Here is a 24,140-nt window from a genome sequence, read left to right as displayed (position 1 = left end):
GATGGGATCTAAAGTATTGGATGAAACAGCTAAAAATACCTTTAAAATAAGAAATGGATGAACTGAATGTTTAATTTTACTGATTGTACTCCTAAAGTGATTTTTTTTTCCATTTTATATAGGCTATCTTAATATCTTCAACTGTTAAAATGTCAGTTTGTACCCGTGTTTCATTTTATGGAGCATCCGTGGGTATTGCTCATCGTGCTCATGTGACTAATTAAGCCTCACTGAAATTACGTGTCACACAGAAGCTGCAGTTTACTTATTTGTCAGCGAAAACTATGATCATCTGCCTTGTTTCCCATGCATTATTCCATGATTGATTACTGTTACAGTGTGGTTCGTATTTTGCATTCTGCAACACACGAGCATTAATCTTCACTCATTCTTCAATAGTATAATTCATTAAAATACATACTTTGAATCTGGGGCACATACAAGAAGATGTAACCACAGAGGAATATAGTGCTGTTACAACAAAACATAATTAATAAAACATAGAATGTGTTTTATGAAGTTATGGTTTTAATTTGCTACCTCAAGAAATATGCTTTAGCAATTTTGCACAAGGTAACTTCCCATGAGAATTTAAATCCCCTTACCCTCCCTCCACTAGGTACTGAAAGGATTATGATTAATGCACACTAAATCTCTCTTAACTGGAAAAGGTCCTAGCAAATTTCTGAAACCAAATTTAAGCTACTGATAAGTATGATGGTCCTAAATCTGGAGCAAACTTTGTTTGACTTGTGAATTCCTATCCTGCCTCTCCTGGTCTCTCTCTCTCTCTCTCTCTCTCTCTCTCTTTCTCTCTCTTTTCTGGATGTTATTACACAGCAGGGGCCAGAATGTGTCAAAAGTAGGCCCAGCCGGGGGAGCAGCACAAAAGAGCAGGGCCACGTACAGCCCCCAGTGACCTCAGCAAACAGATGACCTACATTGGATGCAGGCAGTTCACATGAGAAAAAGGGAATCTGTGTTGCAGCTTGCATTTAACCTGCATTTTAAGAGGCAATCAGATACATAAACTAAATATGGGTAAGATAAGTATTACAGGCATATATCACTCTAAATTCATTTAAAACATCAGCAAGATTATATATGTTCACGTAGATATACACATGGTCTTCTTTCTCTTAATTCCTCAATCTTCATCAACAAATGTACTAGTGGGAGGTTAGTACAAGTAAAAACAGCATTAATGGGTCGCATATTAATATTTATGTTTTACTATATAAAGACCTTGCATACATTATGGCTGTTTTGCAAGCTGAATGAATAACTAATATTACATTATGTATGGGTACATATTAAACAGACATGTCTACACTTTCTTAGTTCAGGATATGATTAATGCAGCCTATCAGAAGCCAGATGGTGCAGAACCAGAACCATCAATCAAAATGAAAAGACCACTGCGTGCCATCCACAATGAGGTTCTCACAAATGGAGATCCTGTTCACAGACCCTAACTGGTAATAGGCAGAAAACGCCAAGAACATAGCTGCAGTGTCCCACTGGGATAAAAAAGCCGTAGCTCAGGCTTGGCTAGATAAACAGTCTGGCACAGGAACATTCCTTGCTGGAGCCCTGAGCAGCCGAGCTGAGAAAGCCCGGGCAAACCAAACAGCCGGTCCTTAAAATTAAAAAAAAAAAAAAAAAATTAGAAGCTTTTAAATTATTTGAATAATGTGTGAACTGATGACAGTATCTGTCAAACAGGACCCACTCCCCGTATGATTTAGGATGGGACACGCCACAGAGTGACAACACAGATACCAATGTCTGCCCAGCACGTGAGTTGGCACCCTGTTGCCCTTGTATGCACTTTAGTACAAATAACCCCAAATGCTTTAGTGTTACTTTGCAGCCTTTCTCCGCGGAATCTGTGGGAGACAAGTTTCAACTCTGTTATGTTTAATGCTAATGACTGTTCTGGGGGAAGTTGTAGGGGGAAAGGTGGCCGAAAGAAGATGCTTCCTGTTCCTTTAATAGCTTTACATAAAAATAACTATAGGAACACAAAGTGCTTTGTCTTTGTAAAGGGATCCTGTGTGCTTAGAAAATGTTAAATAATCCCCATGCGCTGTGGGGCCCGAAAAGGAAAAAAAAAAAAAAATCAAAACCAATATATGGGTTCCAATTCCTACTAGTCACTGAAATACCAATTGGAATTCTGATTTTGGGCAGTTTTGGGAGGGAGACAGATAAGCAGGCAAGGAGAAATTGCCAAGGAACACAAACTTCTTCCAGAAGAGTTATGTAGCAAAATGAGATAAACAATACATTAAAACTCACAAATATAAAAGGCTAATAGGAGTGAAGATATTTGGAAAATCCAAAGATGTTTCTGCTTTACCATAAAAATTATATCACGGCCTGCATAACTTGACATGTGAGATAATCTGGAAAGAGAACAGCCTGCTTTTACCTTTGTAGCAATAATGTAAACAGGAATGACTATGCATATTAATATAAACAAGACCATAAGTGGAATGGTTGAGCTTGAGATATTAAAAATTGGGCTATTTTTTTCTATTTTCATTGTTTTAATATAGGACTGACACCCTAACTTATGTGAAATTTTGTTACTATCTTTCCCCTAAAAATATGAGCATTTCCCACGCTGTAATAAATTCTGTATAAATAATATTTACTGGTTGGATATTATTCCACGGCACATACACACTATGATTGACTCATATAGCTAGTCTCCTCAATGGTGGATGTTTAAGTTTTTGCTCTCTCTCTCTCCTATTATTTAATAAGACAGTAGACATTACTGTGAAAGGTGGCATTTTGGTCTTTAAGATTATTTCATTAGAACAGATGTTCAGAAGCTGAATTGCTGAGCTAAGCGATATGAACTTTGAGGCTCTTTCTTAAATTTATATTCTCATCCAGTACTCGGTAGTCTAAATTTAAAAATCCTTAGTAATCTTATAGGTGAAAATAACACTTCATTGTGAATTAAATTTGTACTATTTTAATTACCAGCTAGGTTAAGAATTTTTCTGTGGTTAACAACTACTTTCCTTTTTAAAGTCTTACTGATGTCTTAGAAAACGTATCATTTTTATCTACTCATGAAAAGAATCACAACGTACTCCTCCTTGGAATACTGAATTTGTTTAATTACTTGAAAGTAATGAACTGTACTCCTTTAAAATACTTAAAAGTATTTTTCCTTAATTCAGACTTTGCATACATAATGTATGACTCTGATTTGCAAGCTGAACGAACAACTAATATTACGTTCATTATGGGCACACATTAGGTAGACAGGTCTGCGCCTTCTTAGTTCAGGATGTGATTAATGGGAGTTTCAGGTCTCCCTCAACACTCGTTCAAATCAGTGAAAATTTAACATAAATAACTAAATGCTCTGAATGGATCAATAGCATTTTAGAGTAACCATCGAGTTTTTATGTTTGTTTGTTTCCAGTGTTGGGAATGCTAAAATGACAGCTGTCTTTTGAGTGACTCCCTCTCATGCAATTTGGGTCTGGTCTACTTATCCTAAAACCTGAACATGGGGTGGCCAGTATCAAGTTCTTGACTTGCTCATGTTGATTTCCTGAAAGACATATAATGATACGGACCTCACCAACGTAATGAAGATGCACAGTATGAAAGAAAAGTAGTGTGATCAAAACATAGAAGAACATACCATTAAATGGTTCAACAAGAGAGTCAAAATTAAACTGATACAGAAACTATGTTTCTTTCTAGAACTAGATGTAACTGAATAAACACCCTAAAGGCATTACCTGTCATGAAGAACTGGTAGTTCCAAAATTCAGTGACTGACTGATTTTTTTTTTTTTTTTAAAGATTTTATTTTTAACTCATCTCTACACCCAACATGGAGCTTGAACTCACAGCCCTGAGATCCAGAGTCCCATGCTCTACCGACCGAGCCAGTCGGGCACCCCAGTGATATATTTAAAACAGAGAATACATTTAAAATTATTATAGTCAACCAGATTTTGAAAAAATCCAGAGTCATCCAAATTTCCTTTGGCCCAGTCACAGCCTTTTTAAAAGGAAGGAATATTTACTCCTTTTATTCTTCAGCATAGTAAATCCTAATATAAAAAGTAGATGATTCAGAAGCACATATACATAATGTTGGCATCAGACTGAATATACTGTTGTGTAGCTGCTTATTGAACTCTGGTGTCTCAGAAGCACTACCCTGTACTGTTAAGGAGTCTTTGGGCACACACTTTCTTAAATTCCACTGCGGCAGCTAGTGCAGAGGGGAAAGCGACTTACGGCACTAGGATAAAAAAGTCAAAGACAGTTCTGAACTGGCAGGTCTTTCTCGTCCTGGCATCGGTGATTTCTGCCATATCTTCGTCTTGCTACCCTGGTTTTCCAACCTTCGCCAATGTATTCCTTGGGTGCTGGCTGGCTATGGGAGGTCTGCCAGGGAGTAGAGGAATTACCATTAGCCTGGCCCATTCTGTGGCTTTTTGCCAGCAGAAAAGTGAAACGGGAAAAGCTACAGTTGCTTTCTTTTATATAAACCCACAATAGGTCTATATAACCCAAGAGTAGTGGTCTTATACTAAACCACTTTAACTTCTCTGATCTGGACGCCTGGCCTCTGATAAAAGCCAAGTAAGCTAGAAATGCACATTTCATTGAGCAAATCCAGTTTAAATCAACCTCAGGGGCTTCAAATGTTAAGTCCAGTTTGCCAACAGATGGAATGCACTGGAGTTCTGAATTGCAGAATAACTGGAAATAAAAGGAGCTTCATTCTGCAGAATGCAAATATTGAAAATCAACACTAGCCACAAACAAAAACAAACAACAATGATCAAAAACCCAAAGAAACATCTTGCGGTGAAGTGAAAAGCCTAGGAGATGAGGAAGGAGCAAATCGGATTTTAAGGTACAGTTTTATTATTAGACAGCTGCCTATGCTATTTAACTCCTGTGGGCCTTGGTTTCCATATCTCAATGAGGAAGGAAGAAAAAAAGGCAGCACTGTATTAAGCTGACCTTACAATTCCTCCCGGTGCTAACATTCAGTGGTTCTAAACATATACCCTATTACTTTGACTATTTAAGGGACAAACATAAAACTCCACCTATTACCAATATATTGGCACACATCAGGTCATCTTATTTGGGGTTATATCTAGAGTGATCAGTACTATCGTTCTGTGTTTTTTCCCTGTCCTTTCTTATTTGGGGGGAGGTGTTGGAGGGAGGGAGGTGAGTGAGAGGCACAGCTGAGAGACGGCATCCCGCAGGACATCACTGGGGCCGTACGGGGATGCCGGGCCCTGTCAGTTGGGCTATGGGACACTGACGAGACGACACACACCTGAGCAGATCGTAAGGCGCAGGTCTTGTCAGTGAAAGTGTGAATTATAGGGTTCACTTTGGGTTCACACACGTTAGTTAGCTTTCTGACCCTTCCCACCACAGGCTTCTCCCTGTTAATGGTATCTTAAACTGCCTCAGTGCTGTTCTAAAATGACTTTCAAGTTAATCAGCTCACAGAGAGAACCCGGACAAGATTTTCATCTTTCTCCTTTAGATTTCCGGCCGGTTAGATTCTTATCCAGTTGAGGGACCCTGGTGGGACGTTCTCGTATCCGATCACGGGCATGCTTTAATTACAATAAAGTCACTTCACTGCTAAGAGTCTTTTATATCTAATGATAACAACAAATGTTTACTGATGGAGGTTGTAAAGATAATTATAGCACTAAAATTTATTAAGCACTTACTACATTCAGAGCACTATACCCATCTCTCCCACATACATTCTCTTTTTTCCTTCCTTCTAATAACCCCACAGGGTAGGTACTACTTTTTAAAATCTCCACTTTAGAGATTAGCTCAAAGAAGTGAAGCAAATTGTCTACGTTACATAGTGAATAAATGGCAGATTGAAACCCAGGCTGGAGTGCTTCTCTATTGAAAACTGTCCAAGACAGCTTCAGAGCTTACTGGGTTTTGTAAATTTTATGGACCGGTGGTCCATTATGCTGTTCAATGCCCCTTAACAGCAAGATGGATGGGACACATTCTATTTAGAAATTTGCCTTAAGAAAAGGTTGTCACTCCTCTTGAATGATACACTTTCCGTTATTACAAAACGAAAGCTGTGCACTTGGCTGTTTATCTCTTCGCTTTTGCTCCCCAGAAGCCCTGGCTTTTATTCTCAACTGCAGCAATGACTCAGATTTTGTGGGTGAACAACACCGTTCTTCCTATTTTGCCCGAAGATATAGTATTATATGCTTTTATAAACTACTCGGAGGCTTAGGACAAGAACAAAAATAAAAACAAAACAGGTTTTCAGTAATAAAGGCAATGTGTTAGTAAAACAGAATTACATTTTGATTATAATGATATTTTCTTTGGCCAGGTAAAGTCAACCTGGTGAGATAGTGAAATAATAGATAACAATTAACTGTGCTGTGCCTTTTTATTACATGCTTTAACATACATTATCGCATTTGATACAATGACTGTCAGATAAGACAGGTATTACTTATATCTGCAACTGGCAGATAACAAAACTAGTGATTAGAGAAAATAATTTCTCCAAAGTCAAGTGACAAAACGTCAACTGGAAGTCAATTCTTCAGACTCTATTTACCATACTTCTAATATTTAGTGGAGTTTTATTCTTGTAAAAAAAATAAATAAATAAATTCACAAAGTCAATGACAAAGAGTGATTTCTTACATTGTTTATAAAAATATGTTGCTTAAAAAACATATAACTGTATTTTTGCATTCACTTCACTAGAAATTCAAAATGGTCCGATATGACCGAACAACTTCACTATACATGTATGCATGACACTTCAGATTAAAAGTATCTTGTTCAAATGTTGATGAAACCCTTAGGGATAGATATTATAATTTATATTCCTGTGAAGATTCATTGTTGCCTTTTCTGTATTCATTCTTCTCTCCTTGGGGAATTCGCTCCTGCCCCTTCCTCCTTCACGTGTGTGGTCAATGTGGCTTAAGTGGTTAATTGCACCCCTGGTTACTGGGGTGAGAATCCTGGCTGGCTTAAATCAACCAACACATTAACTCCAAACTCAGGGATGTGCACACAACGCAAATCAGTCAGGCCGATGGGACTTTAGTTGGATCTCCCAGGACAGTGGCCTGCTCTCTCCTCTATCCTTGGTGGCATGAGGTGCGATGCACGGTGCTACAGCAGCCACTTTGCTAACTCTAAGGAGGTGAGCCTGAGAATAGCTGATAGATCAGACTGCCAAGTGATATAGCAAAGATTGCTGGCGGTGACTCCCTCTGAGTTCTGAATCAAGCCTTGTTTAATGCAAAATCTATCTCTCGACATTTTAATTAAGGAAGCCAATAAATTATAAATTATCTCTCTGTTGAAGCCAGCATGAGTTGCGTTATTCACAACATAGCTCTAAATAAAATATCCAATAAGTCAATTAGGATCCTTAGTGCTATGTCACATTATCAGATTAAGTACAATGTGGGGAAAACTAGAATTTCAGAAGGGTATATATACTCAGGTCTGCTGTTTGAGCTATATAAACAGAAGACCAATTCACAGGGGGCACACACGCACACACAGTACAGGTGGGGATGTGGTAGGAGAGTGATAAATGTTTAGAGCAAGTGCCAGGAGAAATGGGAAAAGGAGCTGAGTGCAGATGCAAAACGGATTATGATCGAGGGCTCAGCTGAGATGGCAATGCACGACTTTATAATGACGCCAATTAGCATAATCTCATTTAGAGCATTTGGAAGCAACGTCACATGGGCGCACACACACACATACACAAGTTGTGCAGACATGTGGGACCCAAGCATTCGTATATTTTAAAGCACCCCAGGTGATCCTAATGTGCCATTAAGTTTGTGAACCTGTGGTATTAGACGGGGCATCGCTCCATTATGAGGAGCTTGTACACATTCCTCATATAGCTGCAGCAGAAAGCACATCCTGCTTTCAAAGCATTCTCCTTCATTTTATATAAATGGAACATAACTGGGAATAGAGAAGATGTCTTTTAAATATGAAATATGGAAATCCAGTGGAACCACTGCTTGTTCACAGAAGCTTTCTAATTTACCCTGTGTGCACGGAATACTGAAGATGCTTCAGGAATGCATATTCCAGAGGACCTGTGTGAGAGGCAATCAGACCTTGGAAAAATACCACCTTCTTTAAATTACCTTTTCTTGAATACCTACTATGTGTCAGCCACCACACTGGTCCTTCAGGGCCTCAGACCCTACTAACACAATGCCTGTCCTCCAAAGGTCCACAGTCGTCCAGGGGAGACAGGTGGACAAGGAGGCTGGGGGAGCACACTGAAGGGACGCCTCACCCTGGGGCAGGCGGGGAGGAGGCGACAGGGAGGGCTTCCTATGGACACGGCTGGCTTTGCGTTCTGAAGGGAAGAGATGAGGCAGGTGAGGGAAGTAACAGCAGGTTCGAGAGCGAGGAAGCAGCCCGAACACAGACACGGAAAATAGAGCCTCTGAGTGTGGGGTATTTGGGGAAGGCATATCACTTGGTAAGGCTGGAGTACAAGGTACAAGGGAAGGAGCTACCAGCCATCAAGGGCCTCATGCATCGTGCTGGGGCTTTTCTTCTGTAAGTGACTGACGGCTTGGAAAGTACTTTACACACGGGCTTAACACGACGTGCTTGGCATTTTATAAATATTCCCAGGAGAGCAGGGAGAGAAGGGACTGGGGTTTGGGAGGACAGTGAGGGTGGAAAGGGGGAAGTCGGTCTGAGGTAGATGAAGAAATCCAGCAGCCAACTGCCAAAGGCCTGCCCAGAGGCAAGAGCAAAGGGGATGAGGTCTTACCTCGACGAATCACAGCGCGGATGTGGAAAAACGTGACCAGCCAAGAGTAGTGGGTGAAGGGAGAGGGAGAAGTCTAGGATGCCACTGCGGTTTGTGGCTAAGTAGGCGGAAAGATGCGTTAATGTACGTCAAGGTAGTAAACACAGAGCACGTAGAGAGAGAGAGGATCAGGTCAGCCCTGCACATAGTCCACACGGCTGAGGCACCACCAGAAAGGAAACGCCCCGGAGTCTGGGGCACGTATGCCTGGGTGCATGGGGGCAGCGGGGCGTGCTCAAGGAACAGAACCCTGGGGTGCATGGGCTCGAGGAAAGAGCAATGCAAGGAAGTCTGGAGGGAGAGGCCAAGAAGGTGAAGAAAAGGCCCGGTGGAGATCAATACTCTAAGATGCATTATTACCGCATGAACTTACTCTCTGAATATTATGAAATAAATATACCCAGGTAAGTGTTTCCGCCATCCCTGAGGGAAGCTTTAAATGCATGTCTGTTACATATTCAAGATCTGTTATTATGAATACTTCATTTGAAAAAGTTTTTTCATGCATGAGTTAAAACCATTTGTCTTTATTTAAAAAGGAGTGCTTCTGCGTGTTATAACGAAAGTGAAAACTGGTGAACGCTCAAGCCTTTCAAGTGCCAAAAGGGGATGCTGAGTCACCAATGAGGCAGAGAGAGGCAGAGGTCTATCTATCACTGATAGACCTGAGTGTCAGCAGCTGCTGACCTTTCGGGGGCACACACTTGGTGATCGCTCAGCAGCAATTTTAGTCTGTGGTTCTAAACCTCACTGCAGATTGTGACAGTATTCCAGTAGGAGAGATTATGTTTGCCTCTGTTTTTCTTTGAGCAAATTTTCAGGTTTTGACCTTATCTTCTTCAAGTAAGTGAAAGGTGAGCGACTGTGAGCTCAGAATAAACACATCAGCAGATGGGTCTGTGATAAAAGTGGACTTCTAGAACGTGTGGGAGTGACCTTCCCCCACATAACGATGCTTGCACGAGAGCAAGAGGGCTTCGCTTCCTTCCACAGCGGGCCCCAGAGCAGGGATGTGCTATATTGATTTAGCACCTAGGTTGAGTTTTCAACAAGACTCTGACTCGAACACTATCAACTAAATGCAAGGTAAAAGCATTCACATTTAATTTCTGAGTACACTTGAAACCATTCAAAGAATTTTAAGGCTAGTAAGAAGGTTGGGAAAATAACATCAGCCAGAAAACATGGGCTATTTGTGGAGAATTAGGTTATGCCAGCTAATCTTGGTATTAGCTGATTATATTTTAGTTACAGTGTGCATCTCTATCTGCATACTTTTATATAATACACATATATGTACATACAAGTACTTATTAGAACACATACTCAAAGTCTGTATTTCACATCTTCCTTTTTAGTTACTAAATCAATATTACATTTTAAATTCTGGAAGGTCAAAACAGACCTATGCTGCATGAAAATATTCTAATACCTGTAAGTTAAATAAGGCAAAGTCTATCGAATCAATCAGTCTGAAATGAGAAAATACTAAAATTCAAAAAGCAGAATGTAAAGGATATATACTTCATGTAACACTGAAGACTTTACTATAAAGTCCACATCTGTGTAGCCAGGAAGAAGAAGAAAAGGCTTCCCATAAGAGCTCAGGTTCAACTAAAAAATATATGGTTCAACTAAAAAAATATATGGTACTTTCAAAATAAAAGGTCTTACTTCTTTATTCTTTCTGTAGTGAATGCATAAAGAAATGTGCATTCTTCTATTTCTACTTCTTCATATTTCTAATCTAGTGTTGGATAGATCAGTTGTAAAAAGAATATATTGTATTTTTTTTAAAAAGGGTAGAATTAATATTTTATTGTCACTTATAATCAGTGGAAGTTGGGTATAGAGTCTTCATACTTGATCTTTCCTTTTTGTAAATAAAAAAAAATACAAGTTTTCAAAGGCCAAGGGCTGGTTATATTTTCAGAAAACATAATTAGATTAATTCATTTATGGTGGCTTCAAGTTTTTCCTTATTAGCTCCAGAAAATTCACCCACCTTCTGTCCCTTTTTAAAAAACTGGAAGGTCGGCATGCATTTGACTTCACACTCTGACGCAACATCCTGACAGTCATCCACGTCTACTTCAAGAAACACCACGTTGGAATACCTCTCAGAGAGGGAATGAAAGAAAGGCTTGATCATTTTTCAAGGCCCACACCACGTGGCTGAGAAGTCAACTAGTACAAGTTTCTCCCCTGCACTGTTCAAGGCTTCCTGAAAAGCATACTCGCTCTCAATCTGCTTTACCATTTTGGCGGCTGGGGTCTGACAAGCAACCGTAAGGACCGATAAAAGTGGATCCAAAATGCCGGACAGAGCTTCTGTATTGTATTTTTAAAAGGCAAACTCTAAAATGCAGGACTTACACAAATCTTATCGATGCTCATTAGGAACCTGTACAGATTATGAAATGCACTTTGACTAGGGTTTAGGAAAAAAAATTATACCAATAATATCCTGAAGATTCCCTTCTATTCAAAGTTTTTGATTTTATAAATAAAAGATTGGTTTTTATTTTTTTTATTTTTTAAAAGATTTTATTTATTTATTTGAGAGAGACAGAATGAGAGACAGAGAGAGCACATGAGATGGGGTAGGGTCAGAGGGAGAAGCAGGCTCCCCACTGAGCAGGGAGCCCGATGCAGGACTCCATCCAAGGACCCTGGGATCATGACCTGAGCTGATCATGACCTGAGCTGAAGGCTAAAGCTTAACCAACTGAGCCACCCAGGCGCCCAAAATTTTGGTTTTTAAATGTTTACACCGAGCTCCATAGGACTAGGTTTTTTTTTTTTTTTAATATGAAATCATGTGGTTTGCGATGAGGTCTGGAAGTCTGGGTGAGTACGGGGCAAGGAGAGGAAAGTTAAAGACCACAGAACCCTGAGATCAGCAGCCACTGCACCTGCTACTCAGGAAAAATTAAGATTTCTACATATACTTCTACTGAAGTTTTGGAGGAAGAACTAGATTAATTTCTTCAATCAACAAATATTTATAGAGCGCTTTCCATATGCCAAGCCCTGTTTTAGGTGTTGAAGAAAAAGTATTCAATAAAACAGACAAAAATCCCACTTGTTTCCTAATAACTATAAATTTGCATTAATAATAATGATAACAGGATCAGTTACTGAGGATGTACTATGTGCTGGATACTAGTGGTGAGGCTGTCTTAATTACTGTAATTCTACTATAAGAACAAGAATGGTCATTTCACTGAGCACTTATTATGCACTGGATACTCTTCTAGAAGCCTTCCATTTCACCCTTATGATGGTCCTATAAAGCAGGTACTAGCAAATTTCGCTAATTCTAAAATGCACATTTCTAGACATTTTAGCATCTCTCAGTTTGAGAAGTGTCTTCTAATCAACAGTGTCTCAACATTATAATGAGTAATGCTCTTTCGTTCCTTAGTGTTACACAAATTAATGGCAAGACTTGTAATTAATAGTGTTTTAGAGTCTATGAAATACAGCATTATTCTCATTTTACAGAGGAAACAGAAGTAAAGAAAACGTTAAGTATCTTGGCAAGGTCACACAGCAAGGCAAGGTCGAGGTAGCGATATAAAATCAAAGACCAAATTATTCTTTGTTTGTGACTCAGAGGAGAGGATATTAAAACTTAGTTGACATAGTGTGTAGGGGAGGGTGTGAGGAAACCCTGTTTTACCTCTGAAACACCTTGTTTAGTGGGTAACTTGCGATCCTTAGGATTTAAAATGCAGTCACCTATGATACAGCCATTCTACTTCTAGAAATTTATCATACAGTTGATACTTATACACACATGAAAGGACCCATTTCTGAGATTATGCAGCACTACCTGTAGCACTACCTGTAGGATTAAAAGATCAGAAGCCACCCGAAGATCCATCAGTAAGAGTCTAGTTAGATATGGTCAACATCTGGTACAGAATATATCCATTTACTTTTTAAAAAGGAACGAGGTAGCTCTTTATGTATGGGTTGAAATTATCTCCAAGATATGCTATCATATGAAAAAAGAAACGTAAGAATTTGTAGCTATGTTAACATTTGAATTAAAAAAGCAAGTGTCTAAATAAAACCACAGAGGTAGGTACGTGCTTATATAGGTAAAAATAACCCTAGAAATCTACACATAAAACTAGAAACAGTGGTTGCTTCTGGAGAAGTGAACAAGGGTCTGTAAGGGTTAGGAGGAGGCTTTCTCTGAATACAGTATTAAGCATCCCGTTACTGACTTTATAATTAAAAACCAAGAACAAACTTAGTACCTGCTCCCACAGCTTGGCCATTACTCCTGGAACATTCCAACGTGCACTGATGTGGGCAGAGCTACAAACGGGGAATTAAGAGACTGGGTTTTAACCCTGTATTTTCTGTGGGCTGATGGAAAAGTGCTTTTGTATAGTTATGGTACGCAGATCAAAAGAAAAGTAAAATACACTTCATATACACAACACATTAAATTCTAGTCCATAATTCAGGGTCTTTTCTTGAAGAGGGGGAAAAAAAGCCAAGATATGATCTCTGTCCTAAAAACACCCACAGTGTAGTAGGGTGGGATAGTCATGCCAATCATAAATACCTACCAGAGCAACATAATTAAATGCAGTATTTGCTGCTGTCTCCCTCTACCGCCCCATTGGATTAGGAGCCTCTTATCCCCATTACTGCGCCTGTCCCCCAGGGAACAACTTGCGTTTACTGAGTAGAACGGAATTCTAAGAGCATGACAAGGCAAGTAATAAAGGCATTTGCACGTCAGAGTGGTAGTGTGAGAACAGTTTTTTGTGGGTGTCAGAGAAGATGCAAAGAAGGGGAAATTAAACTGGGTTCTAAAGGATGAACTCAACAGGACAAAGGAAGCTGTTCCTCACCTACACAGTAGAGATGGGCTGGGGGCAGGGTGGGATTGCACGAGCTCTGGCGATGTTCCCAGCTCTGTGGTCTAAGACAGTATGGTGGGGGGCGGACAGCGGTTGTTGAGGTGTCAGAAGGAAAGTACCAGGACGCACCATGCTGCAGGTCCCAAGGGGAAACATTATGGAGGGCAAAAGGTAAGAATATCTAAGAAACTGGGTGGAGAAATGCAAAAGTGGAATAGTAAGAAAATACGAATGCACAGAATAGATAGGGGAAGATAATCAGCTTGCACCTAGAGACATCTGAAAACAACAGGAGAGTGTAAGAACGCCTGGGGGTGGGGGTGGGGGCAAAGGTCAAATGAAACCTTAACCGGCAACAACTTAAAATTTTAAATCAAATCGGAAAAGGAAAGCGTTGATAAGAAATAAAAAGTGAGGAGTAAAGAGAAACAAGGCAGCTTGAAAATCATCCCCCTTCAAAAGAAAATATCTTAAAGTGAATTAGAGATTTGTTTTATGCACAGTAGCTGGATTATTATACTTTACAGTAATTAAAAATGGGATGGTCTCCTTTCTTACCCATGTGTGTTCCACATATTAACGGAGCTAAATTAAAAAGAACTTGAGTTTTTAAAACTCTTTTATTTCTATTCGACGCGTGTGCATTTAAAATATCTCCGGAATTCTGAAAGGCACCCAAAGGTAGTGTTGAATAACGGAAAATATTAACAGTCATTAGAAGAAGCTAGTTAACTTTTTTTTTCTCCAGATGCTAAAATTCCAGTTTTCCAATTTCAAGAGAAAAGCGTTAACGTGTACGCTAAAAAAGCACCACAGATGCTATCTGTAATCCCAGCTTCTTAATCTTGCGCAAAAACCCTCGAGAGAATGAATTATTGGCCCGTGGAAATACTTGCACTTCACTATTTTTGGTCAACAGAAATCTGGAAATTGTGCAAGTCAGACTCTGTATGGCAGGCTGGTAATTACAGGAGGGGGCGCACAGACTGGGGCCCTTCAGCCATTGTTAATAACGTGCTGAGGAAGACACAGGCCAGGCCTGGGGAGCCCATTCCGCAAACAGCATCAACCCACACTCCACCAATCACAGGACTCTTGACAGTCTTAAAACTTGAGCAGTAGAGCTAAAGAGAGAGAGAGAGGAAAAAAAAAAAAGCAGAACTAGCTTCCTCATTTCTCTAGTGACTGCCTACATTACTTGCTGTGAGCATCACTAGCATTAATGTTTCTCGGCACATCTCAATAGAAATAACTTCGGCTACGAAGAAGTCATTAATTATATTTTATGATAAAATATATTGCCGAGAAACAAAGTGTGCTTTTCAGAGGGGAAATGAAAATTCTTATTCCTTGAAAATAAGGTATTGGTAGGTTTTAATTTAACTTCTGTTTGTGTCTTCCAAGCAATTTTCCAGACAGATTTCCCAGGGTAAAATGTTGTTATAAGGTTTTAGAGAACTAGGGTCAAATGAGCAAGTTGTTTTATCTTCTTTTTTCTTTTAAGATTTTATTTATTTCACAGAGAGACACAGCGAGAGAGGGAACACAAGCAGGGGGAGCGGGAGAGGGAGCAGCAGGCTTCCCAAGGAGCAGGGAGCCCGATGCGGGGCTCAATCCCAGGACCCTGGGGCCATGACCTGGGCCGAAGGCAGACGCTCAACGACTGAGCCACCCAGGTGCCCCTTATCCTTTTTTTATTTAAGTGTTTATTTAAATTTCAGTTGGATAACATACACTGTAATACTAGCTTCAGGTATAGTGACTCAACACTTGCCAATATCACCGGTGCTCATCATAAGTACCCTCCTTAGTCCCCATCACCTATTTCTCCCATCCCCCACCCAGCTCCCCTCTGGTAGGTTCTACTTTTTTTTTAAAGATTTTATTTATTTATTTGGGGGAGAGAGAGAGAAAGAGAAAATGAGCAGGGAGGAGAGGCAGAGGCAGAGGGAGAAGCAGGCTCCCCGCCGAGCAGGGAGCCTGACGCGGGGCTCGAGATCATGACCTGAGCCGAAGGCAGACGCTTAACGACCGAGCCACCCAGGCGCCCCAATCTATCTTCCTAATTAAAATATCTGACATATGTGTCAGCCTTTGAGAAGAGGCCAGGCACGTTATAGAAATAGGGATGAGATGAGGGATAGGAACAAACATTCTTACGTCCTTCGCACCAAATGCAGGGGAGGTTTTAAAATAATTTTTAAAGATTTCATTCCATTTTGGATTTTCTTTTCTTTTCACCTTTCTGTCTCAATTTGCCAAAGTGAAATATGTCATCCCCGTGCAGCCTGGGTTGCCAGATAAAAAGAGAACACCTAGTTGTATATGAATTTTTGATGAATAAATTTTTAGTATAACTATGTTCCACTTACTGCATGGGACACAATCTATATTAAAAAAATGCTGTTTATCTGAAATTCAAATTTAACTGGGTATGCTGTATTTTTATTTGTTAATCCTGGCAACCCTAACATATCAAGTGGATCGTGTCCCAGTGGGGGCGGGAAAGGCTGGTAAGTGGTCGTGCACAGCAGTGATGAGACATGGACAGGGTTGGGACAGGGTGCAGAGACTGATGGCGGAGCACAAGCGGGGAGACTGGTGGAAGAGTGGTGGGCAAGCCTGGGGCGGCTGTAGTCGCGCTTGAGCACTTGGGGGCCGTCCCTCTCCCTGCCCTTGGCTCACTTCTTCCCGACGCTGGTGAATTTCGTGGAGGGAGCGTACAACCAATGGCAGCAAAAACGGTGATTCCTTTAGGTTTGATAAATAACCTGAACACAGTAACTGCCATACCTATGTAGACTTTCTTTTGATTATTTTTTATCAGTACTTTTATATGCTGCATGTTGGCAAAGGATTTCATTATGAACTTTGTTTCTTCCCCTATTACTAAGATTCCTGAGAGCGCTTGGGTGGAGAGGTGGAGGGGAGACAGTAATCTACTAAATGCGACATTCTTACACTGGGATCTGGGAAACTTCCCATTTTCTGCATCATGACCCCGCCTACCCATAACAGGAAGTCACAAGTGCTGGCTGGGGTCCAGATAACCCGCACAGGACGTCACCCTACCTGCTTCTAAGCTGCCCTGCTGGCCTTTTCCTATGTCCATGTGTCATGGTTTCAGATGATTTTCTCCTCAACCTTTCCCAGTGACTTAGACCCTGACTTACCCTATTTCTCTGGCTTGGACACCTCCTACTGTGTCGGTCCTAAAGAATTCCAATCCTTTGGCGGGAAGCCCTGGGCTGTGGCTCTAACCCGCCCGGCCCCCAGCCCCCAGGGAGGAGTCCAGGAAGAGAGCAAGTTGGACAGGGCTCTCTGATGAACAGAGCGCTGGACCAGCCTGATATTTGATATTTGCCCCGACATCCGGCTTTATTCAAGATATCTTCGCCCCAGGCTGATGGTGAATCAGTCAGCAAGGACGGGGAGAAAGGAGGTGAGGGTGGTGGTTTTTAGGGTCCGCTTGGCTGCTTTATTGTCTGCTTTACCAGGAGGCCATTCAATGGAGTCCTCGACGCTCTTCCCCTACTTCTGTCTTCTGCCCCTTTTATTCCTTCTCACACCTCTTTCCACCTAGAGTTTACCTACGTAAATTTTGACTCGGAAGTGGGGGAGAGAGAGGCGGGGGAAGAGGTCCACTTCGACCCTGAGCTTAAGCTGTCAACCCACCTTTTATTAGAGCATCTTACACTGTGGCTTTTTAGCGACTCGTGGCACGGGGCTGATGAGCCTGGACTCTGGAGCGAAACTGCTCTGTAACTTACTAGCTGTGTGACCCTGAGCAGTCACAGAATCTCTCCGTGTCCGTTTGCTCATCTGCAAAACAGGGGATAATCCGAGTTCTCACAGGGTCAGTGTGAAGAGTAAATGAGTTATGCACTTATGTCAAGCTTTGAGGATAGTGCCAGTTACATGGTGTGCACCAAATAGCTGAATAATAATAATAATAATAATAATGATGATGATAATGATAGGTCCACTCAGATTCCATTGTCTTTGTCAGTCCTCAGGGTGACTGGCAAAGCAGAATGCTGGTATCCACCAGGCTCTGGGGTATCTATCTGTGCCATTTCCGCATGCTTCCATACCCCCATCCTTGCAGTTACAGTCACAATATTAACGTGTAAAAAAAATGTTTGGGTTTTAGATCAATGCCATTTTAGAAGGAAAAGAGAAAAATACATAGATACAGTGGCAAAGGTAGGCTCAAGGAAACATGATGAGTTAGTCCACCTGAATCACCAGCTGAGGAGGGTTAAAAATGAAGAAAATGCCTTTGGGTCAGGTTGGCACAGATCAGGAAGCAAAAGGGTAGCTAGACACATTTGCTATTGAAGTAAAACACAGCTGAACCATGTCTGCATCTTTGGTAATAATTATATGATCACCTTGAGAGGAAAAACATTTTAACAAATGTGAGCACAGATTTTATGCGAAGGGAGCGCTTTAGTCACGTCCTTTATTTTGAGGCTGAGTTAGTCATTTGGCTTTTAGAGTTCATGGGGCCCGTGAACACGGGTTTACTATTTACAGAAGTACTCACTTCCCCGTGCTTTGAGGCCATACCCTGAGTGTGGTTTTAGGATGACATGTGTTACAACAATAAGGCAACTCAATCAAGAGGACATTTATCCAATTGTTCCTGATATTTAGCAACATCCCTAAAATTACTTTTTAAACATTTTTTAGTCTTTGCCAAAGATGGGGAATGGAGTGAGGTGCACAAATGGCTTTGGACGGGCTGCTGTGGGGAACTGCGTCAAGCATGGCATAAACATGCCAAATCAGTAACTTGTTTCTTTATCCACACGTGCCGTGCAAATCTGGCTATCATAGAGTGCTGTATCCATTAAAAACCGAATATGCTATTTCCAGACAGCAGATAGCTCGAAGCTCAATAGGGCCAGCAGGCAGGGATCCAAATTCAATCTCCCTCTCGAGAAGAACCACTCAAAGCACTCTGTTGCGACATTATGTTCCCCAAAGCACAGGGGATAATGAAGGCTTGACAAAACCGTGGCTGCCCTGGGACAGAGTCACATGGCCATTACTCTTCAAACAGAAAATGCCAGGCAAAGTGACTTGTGTTATCTTAAATCACTAGACAAATCTGATTAATGGAGAAACGTATATCAATACCATATTTCTAAGGTGAAATGGCCCCTTTCGCTCCAGGTAGGACCTATGTATTTACGAAACCTGATGCTACAGGGACGAACGGTCTCTCAGGGAAGGAAGGATGGTGGTATAACCCAAGACTTTTTTTCCCCCAAGACTTTTTTTTTTAGATTTTTTTAAAAGATTTTATTTATTTATTTGACAGAGCGAGAGAACACAAGCACTGGGAACAGCAGAGAGAGAGGGAGAAGCAGATTCCCGGCGGAGCAGGGAGCCCAATGTGGGGCTCGATCCCAGGACCCTGGAACCATGACCTGAGCCAGAGGCAGACGCTTAATGACTGAGCCACCCAGAAGCCCCTTCCCTGAGACTTTTAAAATAAACTTTTGCTGTGTGCTTCTGTCCACATGAAGCCACAGACAGTATTTTTTACATTTTTTTATTAAATCATATTTCACTGTGCACTGGTAGGCATGAATTCCCAGATGTGTTTGTATTAATAGCAGTGCTTAAGGTAGTCTTAGGAAGTGTAGGTTATGCAAATACATATCAGCATTTTTTGTATATTTAATATTGCACTTAAAAATGCACTGTACTGATACATCACTTCCAATTCTTCTACTCAAGTTATGCCTAGTGTACTCTTTAAGATAAAAATATCATATACGTTATTATTTTTACCGTATCTAATTATATAAATAAGTAATTTGGGGGAATATGGATTCTCTCCTCATTTTTTTTCTGCTCGCACACATTTTTTGGGTCCTTTACCCAACTACCAGCACATGCTCAAGCACTCTTACTCTTTCTCTGTTATTAAACCACGTTCTATAACGACACTTCATGCATCCAACCTTAAAAAACCAGCTATTCCTAAGAGTTTTTCAAGATAAATAACATCTATCCCTAAAATAGCAATATTTCTAAAAACAGACCATAGACGGTCTCTACTATTCTAAAACATCTGCTTCTTGCTGTAATTTAGGCCCAATTATTTTACTCCGGGACTACTAAAATGTGTAGGGATCTCTGGGTATTTGGGTCCAAATTAAGTGGTCCTGGGCCAGCTGCACTTGGGCAGTTCCTTTGTTAATGACTTACTGCCCTTATGGCTTCGTCCTTGCCTTCATTTTAGTATGCCGCCACTTTTTAATGGATCTCTGGCTTCTTGAAGCCATAACCACCCTCTCTGTAACTGCTGCTAGGGTTGACTGTTTTTTTGGGAAACCAGACACGTCTGTTTGTTAGAAACAGTCTTTTTAAAAGTGGACTGCATGTGGATGGGGGCCTTGAAGAAGTAACGCTGTGGGGAGAGAGAATGAAACGAGGAAGTGGACAGGCTGGGTCCTGACTGGCGGGCTGGCTGGCTGGCGGACTCCGAGCCAGGTACCAGACGGCAGGAACTCCTGCACAAAGGGCCTCTGGCTGTGTAAAGCACTAATGTTTGTTTTCACTCTGCTCCTATGCTGACTCATCAAGCATATCCATACACAGGCGTTTTGGGGGGGGCACATATGAATTTGTTTATAGTTTAGCTGATGTATGTCTGTGTCTGTAGAAAAATTCTTAAAATAACACTAGTCACCAAAAAAAAAAAAAAAAGACAGGAAAAAAGCTTATTCCACCAACATGGTTTCACAATAACGTTTCTTCTCACGTGTGTCCATTCATTTATGTCCATGAATGGAAATTATTGAAATAATAATAGTCACTAAAGAACGTGAGATGCCCACTTCATAAAATAGAGAACCTGTAATAGTAATCCTTTAAAGGCTCACTTTTAAAGGTGGAATATATATAAAGTTACGCAGATTAACTGTGTTTAGAGACGGAACTACGCAGATGTTAAAGACCACTACAGACCGAAACAGAATTGTGTACTTTTTCCTTCCAAGCATTTTCATATTTTATAATAGCTTTCTACGTTAGCAGATTATAAACATCTGTATTTAGCCAATAAACTGAGATTTCCCCCCCTTGAACACGTAACTCTGATAAAAATCTAACAAGAAAGAAAAAAAGGGGGGAAGGAAGGAAACAGAGACGGGGGGGAGAGAGAGACATCTTTTATATGCATGGCAATACTTCTTTCAGGCCAAAGACAGAAAGCACATGCTAATAAGCAGAGTTTTAATAAAAAGTGTTCTAATTATAGCCTACTCTACTTACCCATAACTTATCCAAAGAAAAAATTCAACTTTAGTGACATGGAAGACCTCTGGACCTATAACCTTTCCTGGTAGTTAGTATGATGTGTTTTCAGAAATTACAAGCTATGTTTATTATGTGTTTAATTAAAATAACAGAGGACAGCATACAGTGACAAAATAAAATCAAATTACCTGCTGCTTTGGATTCTCTTTACCAATGTTCCCTTTTATTAGGACAGAAAAATGGGAATTGGCTTTGGTCAAGCCATTCTCTATAAGTCTGTATCATAAGAACTGAAAACAGTTTTTTTTTTTTAATGGTCATGGAACCAGAGATAACACTCCAAAATGAAATTCTTCCCATCTCCAGCAAAATTTGTCTTAGAGTATAAAAAATAAATCAGGTATTTTCCTTAAGACTCATTCTGAGTGCACATTCTGCTCTAAGCTTTATTTGCTTTCTGCAACAGCATTTAAGAGAAGTCCAACTGACCATTTACAACGTAAACAATGGCTTCAGAGTACGATTAAGAAACGCACCTGGCCTCACTCAAACAACACGTTTGTTTAACCTGGTGACTCTCAGGTGCCTGGGATCAGGCAGGAGCAATCTTGGCTGGGTTGGGGGAGTTGGGGAGGAGAGAAGAGCAAACATAACTGACTCACTGAGAAAAGAACGGGTGTACTATCCTTTGTAATTACCACCATTTTAACAGTTTCTAGCAGGCCAGGCTATCATTTAAGTGACCCACTATAATTTGGGATGAAGTCCCAGGAAATTATGCCAACTTTGGAAGAGGAGCTGCATTTCTGAGTTTACTCAGCATGACGAACCCACTGAAATGCTGAGTGTTCCCTCTTTGGTATAAATTTACGTCAAGGGAAAAATTAACAGTAAAAGGAATCTAGCTAGAGAGGAAAAGAATACCACAACATTCACTCCCAGGAACATTTCCATCATGTTAAAAAAAAAAAGAAAAGAAAAGAAAATATGCAGAATAGCATGATGAACCCCCATAAACTCATCATCCAGTTTCAATAATCGTCGACACATGGCCAGTCTGATTTTACTGTATCGTACCCACTCCCTGCCTTGCATTCTTTTTTTAAAGCAAGTTGCAGACAGCCTATATTTTACCTTATATAAGCTTTCATTTATAATGTATGTATATATTTAATCTAAAGATCACTACAGAAATCTCACTGAGCATGAGATGTTTAAGCCAGCTCTAACCACATCTTACAAAACATTCTATGTTAAAACCTATCTGCTTAGAAAGCTAATTTGTTTGAATATAATTGGGTACTTAAAATGACAAAGTTGAATCACAACCCCCTTGTATTTTATTTATGGGGGAATAAAAGGAATATTCTAAGAATGAGAAAGCAATGTCCGTTCCTCAGCCCCTGGGATGCTAGTCTTCGTGGACACTGATCAACAGGAGAAAAGGTTGAAAGTGACCCAGTGAGACGTGTCTGGATGGAGCTGGAGAAAGGGGCAGTAGCTGCCTGGAAACTTTCCCCTTTTCCGTCCCGACACATGCAGAATGAAGCAGAAGGCCAACAGGCCAAACCTTTGGAACTTCAAAAATCACTCATCAAGCAGTCTAGCTCTTTACAATAATTTATTACCGATCTTAAAGCAAAGATCAAAAGGAACTCCATCTAGCACTTATATTCAATTCCTCATTGCCCAGTGACTAATTTGCAAAGGAATGAAGTCTTCACAAGGGAAGCCAAAATAATCCGAGGTAACTTTGATACAATGCCACAGAGGATATGAAGAGGAAGCCCGTAGAAGCGGCAAATGGCTAAGTTCCATTAAGAGTTCTAATAAAAGAATAATGGAATTTCCCTTAACTGTGAATAAAAATGTTAGAAGTGGGCAAGATTTAGACAAGTCAGGCAAAACCTTTGATTTGTCACAGCGTTTTGTTGTTCCCGAGTGTTAACTTTAGCCACTGCTGCATTTATGTTAATTAAATGGCTTCATCTGAAAAACTGCAACTCTCCTATCAGGAATCCAGCCCATCTCCTTCCCTTTGCTGGCATATTACTTATCTACCTGCCAGTCTCTCTACTGTCAGACATTACTGGCTTTCCCGATCTCTTTCAAAAAAATTGCCATATTCTGCAAGGGGACTGGTTTAACTTGAAAAATGCAACGTGAAATGGTATCATTTTTAGTACTGTATATTGCCATGGTCACACGATGCACAAACACCTCTTTCACAGATTGTTGGTGCTTAAAGTCAACTGGTCACTATAGAAACACTAGAAGCTATTGAAAATCTTTCAACTTCTATGAACAGCTGGCACAGTTTTTCCCTCCTGAATCCAGACATCTCCGTAATTCTCAACTGAGGAAAATAGTTTTCACACTACTTATCTTGGCTAGTTAAAAAATCCCCACCACATGTCTCCTTGTAAATTCACAGATCAAGATTTAAGTTTATATTAGCATTTCAAGTGTGCACATTTTTTGTTCGCTTCTGAAATCACCTCGAATTAACAGATTTACTGGAACCTTACGTGATACAGAAGTTGTGCACAAATCTTGGGAATCTTGTAATATATTTCCCTATGATGATGTGGTGTTGAGCATTTTCTTTAAAAACAGAAGTGTGTGTGTGTGTTTTTTTTTTTTTAAAGAGCTCTTATCTTTAACAAATATATGGTGGAATGCTTATAAGTAAGAAGATGTCTGGGAATTCTTCAAACACAGGCAGTGAAGAACGTGGGGTATAAAGGAAGCAACCCTGGCCATGGGTCTATAAAGCTGGGGGAAAAATATGTGGGAGTCATGGCACTATTTGGTCTTCCGTGGGACAAAACTTTTGGCAGTGGATATTTCAGATACTAATGTTAGGGATTTTATTTAGAGAAAATAACTCTGTCAGGAGCAATGGAAAACCAAAGAGCTGGCAATTACTAGCTCAACTGTCTTTACGAATTCAAAAGTCAAGTTCATCACTTCAGTGTTTGGAAAGAAAAAGCCAACCAAGTAAACAACACCCGCAAATCTGTCTTTACCTCATCTTTGAGATTTCAGTGACAATGTGTAACTGGGTTTTAATGTGAATAAGATATAAT

At 40.4% G+C, this 24,140-nt stretch overlaps 1 protein-coding gene and 1 pseudogene across 1 annotated transcript in view; both read right to left on the bottom strand.

Annotated features, from left to right (window-relative positions):
- Nucleotides 1–24,140, bottom strand: part of CDKAL1 (CDKAL1 threonylcarbamoyladenosine tRNA methylthiotransferase) — a 637,377-nt gene that overhangs the window by 92,169 nt on the left and 521,068 nt on the right. The gene's annotated exons all lie outside the window — the stretch shown is intronic.
- Nucleotides 10,828–11,147, bottom strand: LOC114212570 (thioredoxin pseudogene; annotated as a pseudogene).

The sequence above is a fragment of the Eumetopias jubatus genome, unplaced genomic scaffold (assembly GCF_037043125.1).
Source record: "Eumetopias jubatus isolate StellerSeaLion01/CBP00866 unplaced genomic scaffold, mEumJub1_p1.0 scaffold_6, whole genome shotgun sequence".
NCBI lineage: Eukaryota > Metazoa > Chordata > Mammalia > Carnivora > Otariidae > Eumetopias > Eumetopias jubatus.
The sequence above is the reverse complement of the archived record's forward strand: the minus strand, read 5'-3'. Positions and strand labels throughout refer to the sequence as shown.